This window comes from Carassius carassius, chromosome 9, assembly GCF_963082965.1.
Source record: "Carassius carassius chromosome 9, fCarCar2.1, whole genome shotgun sequence".
Classification (NCBI taxonomy): Eukaryota; Metazoa; Chordata; class Actinopteri; order Cypriniformes; family Cyprinidae; genus Carassius; species Carassius carassius.
Window position 1 is genome coordinate 9,967,785 of NC_081763.1, and position 6,000 is coordinate 9,973,784.

The window sequence follows — 6,000 nt, forward strand, 5'->3', positions numbered from 1 at the left end:
GCCTTCCGCTCCTTGAGTTCTTTCCACCACTGGAAACCTGCGCCAATTTTTATGTGGTTCTACATCTTGCCTGATCGTAATCCTTCATTTTAATGTTTTGTTTGTCTGAAATTTTCATTTTTAATTTATTTATTTATTTTTTTAATCTGCCTTCTCTCGCTATCTATAGTCGATCTGCTAATATCTGTCCTGTGCACTCACTGAGCACTCTCTTCTCCCTACTATTATTATACACGCCCCTTACTGCTGATTGGATGCAAGTTTGTTTTGGGACTCATTCCCACACAATGGTCAAAGGCGTTTTTCAAAAAGCACTTAGTGCACCTTTAAGTGAGAAGTGAAACTGGATGATAAGAAGTTTCACAGCCTTTTGTGGTTCATGATTGTATTTTCAAGTTCCACAATTTTTACGACTTCACACCACATCACAGGCACATCATAATAGCAACAACTAAAAACGCCAACATATCTTACCTTTTCATCAGATTTATTTATTTAGACTCTCTCTAAGAATGATACAAAGTGATTTAGTCACTTCATGGCTATAAAATTGTTTTTTATGGTTTAAAAACAATTACAATTAATGAGAATATTCTCCATATACACCGTCAGGTGATACCAAGGTTAACTCCAAGGTTATTCATATGATGTTTATTTATATAAATGTTTACTCCATGTGAATGATGAGCACATAACTGGCTTAAACCCCCATGTCCAGTAATGGTTTCTGTATTCATAAACGAGATCTGAACAGAGTATTTCAGTCATATCTGGACTAAATGGATTATTTTCATTGATGTTTTGATATAAAATCTGATATTTGCACCATATTTGCACACATACATATCTATATTTTACTGGGTTTTTTTTAACAGGATTTTATGAATTTATCTACTCTATATATATATATATATATACACACACACATTTTTTTTTTCAATTTGTTAGCTTTAGACAGGTAAAAAAAAGTAAAATATATACTGTGAGAATGTGTTATCTTACAACATTTTGCAATTAAATAGTCTTGTAAAGGTTTAAGATTTTGCTGATGACTTGTGTTTCAAAGCTTTCAAAGGGTCGGTCACGCTCCGTGTGCTTGAACATGGGTACGTGGATAAGCATTAGCCATCAGCATCCCTGATGTGGGTCTGTAAATTGTGCTTTGAAACCGGATATCCTGTCAGGAACCGAGATTATAAGAGCCTGGCCATGTGCCAGCAAAGTTAGCAGCAACAGGAAAGAAATAAGAGCGCAAACCTAAATAGAAGACAAATATGGAATGTTTTATAAAGGAGGAAGTCAAACCTTGAGGTTTATAATTAAAGGGACAGTTCACCCAAAGATGAAATTTGTCATAATTTACTCATATCTTTCCAAACCTGTATGATTTTAAAAGCATGAACAGAAAACACAAGAGAACATAATTTGGTTACCAAATTAGGATAAAAGTTAACCAAATGAGGTGTTACTCCTATTTCACTAGTGAAAGATCACCATAATTATAGTAATGTATGAAAGCAAATAAAACAAATTGCACTTAAATTGACTCAATAATTTAATTTGAAGTTTATTCATATGAATATTTACTTCATATGAACCCTGTGCACTGATGATCTAATGATGTTGCTTATTTACATAAAGTTATGTGTATATGACAGTAGACAAACATGCATATCAGCATGGAAAGGATATGTTGAAAGGTGGTTACACTTTTTTTCTGCATGTTTTGTCATACTTGTGTGACATTTTGTGAAACATCTCCTTTTATTCTGAATATGATGATAAAACTGTCATTTGTGGGTAAACCTTTTACAATATGTTTACATGATATGTGAAAAATATGCACTCGTAGGGCCAGCATGTTAAAGGGATCAAAAGGTTTTTTTACCGTCCAACACATCACATAGGGCTGTTTTTCAGATATCCATCAGTCAAATGTTAGCACACTGGACGTTGCACAACTGCAGTCACTTGTTTTCTTCCATTGGTTGATGATTGCTGTGCAATTACTGATATTTCAGCTTGTGTTTTATAAATGAATGTGAACGAATTGTATTTTTCATATGTCTGTTTTTGTGTTTTTGGGGTTGAACAGTTGTAATAATGTGGATAATTGTACTCCGTGTTGATTAATGTTGTGTTTGTCAAAATATAGTTGCTTTTAAAAATAAGTCACTTAGGAAGCGATTTTTGTATGCATTTGTATTTATAGGGATACATAAAATTGGGGTTTTCTCTTTTTTAAGTCATCTTTTCTAAATAAAAGCCCAATATGATTATCTGCATTGTGATTTAAATGAAATGCATTCCCCTCTCACCACTAGAGGGTGCTAGAACACAAGCGTTTCTCTTTATTCCTTCAATAAAAACTGTAGCTGTGACTGATATCGCATTGAACCAAGTTTAAAGGAATAAAGTCGAAAATAAAAACGTGGTCTGTACTTAACCCATATTATGGGTGAAACGCAAAATGCTAGGCAGAATGTTTTCATTTTTAAAGTGTATGCAGATTTGTACTGCTAAGAACAAAAATCAACAACAACAAAAAGTAATCCATACAGATCCTTCACGGAATAATCCAAAATCTTTTTGAACCTTATTATGTTTTATGGACGAAAAAAAAAAAAGTTTGGAATTTGTTGAGGTTTAAAAAACAACACCACCATAATTTTATTCCTAATTTTCATTTATAAGGAAGAGGAAAGTTACAAGAAAATGTCAATTATTCAAAAAGACATCAGTGAAATGAAACCTTTATTGTGGCATATAAAATAATCAAAGGAATGCTAGACATCCACACAGTACATTAACATTAAGCACCATTGAGTTAAAACCCAAAACCTTTTAAAATGACTGTCAAGTATGTAACATATAGCTCTTACAAATCATTTTTAGCATCCGATTCATTAGAAACAATGCAACCAGATTTAATTATTTTTTTCTTAGCACCATTTCTTTACTTGTTAATATTGTAGAATCTCTACATTCCTGAGATCCAGATTCTGCAGTCCAGACTGAAGTGGTTTTAAGATATAAAAAAAAAAAAAAGCTTTTATTGAAGAGTCTTTTAAGTCATTGATTGGGGCAGAGATTGGTGCCTTGTGGTTTCAGAACATTTAATCTCACTCTCCCTGTCTATATTTCTAAGATGTAAGTCTATCAAGTGGATTCTTGCTACTGAAAAAGGAAAGCCACATACATCCTGTTTAACAGCAACAAAACGCCCCCTCCTCCAATAAACAGAGCCAAACACAACCACATACACTCAAAGCAGATCTTCTCAGGACCTGGCCCATTTAAAACCAACATTTGCTAGTTAGCATTGACCTACAACACTGTAGCAACCACATGCTTCAAAGTGAATTTGGTTTGCTATGACTCCAGCGGCCTGTCGATGTTTGAAGGGACCAGAAGCAGGTTTAAGTAGTCTGTCACACCGTGTAAACATCCTATCACCACTAACATAAACCCGCCACCACTTCCCAGGTGCTGCTGATGGACTTTAAGAAGACCCTGCCTAAACACAGACCTAAATATCTGCGCTACATCAGTGGTTCTCAACTGGTTTCATTTAAGATCTGGAGGTCTGTTTATCGTCCAACAGTAAGCAGAAAGGTCACTGAAGTCAAACATTTTTGATAATAACACCATGAAATTGGTCAGGACCCAACCACAAATCTGATGTACCTTGTAGACACATTTTATTTTGCTTTGCACACAGTTCAATTGTTTTTTGAAGATTATATCACCTCACACAACCTGACCATGTCGACGTCTGCCTAATTTTACTAGCTTCCACATGAAATAAAATGACACCAAACTACTAGATAGATAGATACTAGATAGTTTGGATGCATAGATTTTGATGTCAACCACAAAAGATCTGGGTGTTTTTTCCTCCTTTTTTATGTTTATAGCAACAAACCAACAAAACAGACCTACAGCTAATTTTTGGCTCATGATCCATCAGTTAAGATCTGAATTTTGGATACTGTTAAGATGCGGTCATATTTACCTTTGCTCTGAGACATTTGACGGGCGTTCTCGAATGAGTTCCCCACTCAATGTTCAGACGTTAAATTAATGTTACAGAACGTTGAAAGAATCTTGCTAAAACATTAGCCAAAGTTCTGAGAACGTTCCCTGTAATGCCTGGTATGCACTGCACAATTTTTTGGCTGTCCCATATGGAAGATGTCCAACGTGAAACAGTCGTGGTGATTTCTGTGGTCATGGCTCATAAATTGTCGTACTTTACTGTGAGAGAGGCTCAAAGATGGCTAATGTCACGGTCTTGGAACCAAAAATAGCCTGCGAAAATTTTCTGAGTGTCAGAGCATCTCACAGTGTGTTTGCTGCTACGACTTATGTCTACCGAATAGCCAATAAAAATTAAACATGAAACAACGCATTGATCAACACAACATGACGCTAAAGTTTAAATACCATACCAAATAGGCTAAAAAAGGAGGAACACTGGTATGCGGAAACCTATGGGAGGCCGTTTGAGACAAAACCAATTGAAACACTTGCAATACACATATGTGCATTGCACATATGTGTATTTCAAAGTGTATCGCAAGACATATTGTTCTTGCGATACAATTTGAAAACTTATGATACACATTGAAAACGTGCGATACACTTTGAAAACTTGCGATACACATTGAAAACTTGCGATACACACTGAAAACTTGCGATACACACTGAGAACTTGCATACATGTGAATAACTTGCGCGTACATGTGAAACCCTCTGTGCATATATATGAAAGACATGCGGTGACATAGAAACTATTTGCATAAACTGTGCTTCTTTTTCCAAATGAACTAAACTTCTAGTTGCAATGAAATGACTCCCGGACACACTGAAAATGCTTATGCTCTCTCACACGCGAGAATGTTTGAAAGTGCAGTCTTTGTGCAGGTACAAGTGTCTCACATGTATGCGCAAGTGATTCACATGTATGCGCAAGTGTCTCACATGTATGCGCAAGTGTCTCACATGTATGCGCAAGTGATTCACATGTATGCGCAAGTGATTCACATGTATGCCCAAGTGTCTCACATGTATGCGCAAGTGTCTCACATGTATGCGCAAGTGTCTCACATGTATGCGCAAGTGTCTCACATGTATGCGCAAGTGATTCACATGTATGCGCAAGTGATTCACATGTATGCCCAAGTGTCTCACATGTATGCGCAAGTGTCTCACATGTATGCCCAAGTGTCTCACATGTATGCGCAAGTGTCTCACATGTATGCACAAGTGTCTCACATGTATGCGCAAGTGTCTCACATGTATGCGCAAGTGTCTCACATGTATGCGCAAGTGTCTCATATGTATGCGCAAGTGATTCACATGTATGCGCAAGTGTCTCACATGTATGCGCAAGTGATTCACATTTATGCGCAAGTGTCTCACATGTATGTGAAAGTGATTCACATGTAAGCGCAAGTGTCTCACATGTATGCGCAAGTGTTTCACATGTATGCGCAAGTGATTCACATGTATGCGCAAGTGTCTCACATGTATGTGCAAGTGATTCACATTTATGCGCAAGTGTCTCACATGTATGCGAAAGTGATTCACATGTAAGCGCAAGTGTCTCATATGTATGCGCAAGTGATTCACATGTATGCGCAAGTGTCTCACATGTATGCGCAAGTGATTCACATTTATGCGCAAGTGTCTCAAATGTATGCGAAAGTGATTCACATGTATGCGCAAGTGTCTCACATGTATGCGCAAGTGTTTCACATGTATGCGCAAGTGATTCACATGTATGCGCAAGTGTCTCACATGTATGCGCAAGTGTCTCACATGTATGCGCAAGTGTCTCATATGTATGCGCAAGTGATTCACATGTATGCGCAAGTGTCTCACATGTATGCGCAAGTGATTCACATTTATGCACAAGTGTTTCACATGTATGCGAAGGTGATTCACATGTAAGCGCAAGTGTCTCACATGTATGCGCAAGTGATTCACATGTAAGCG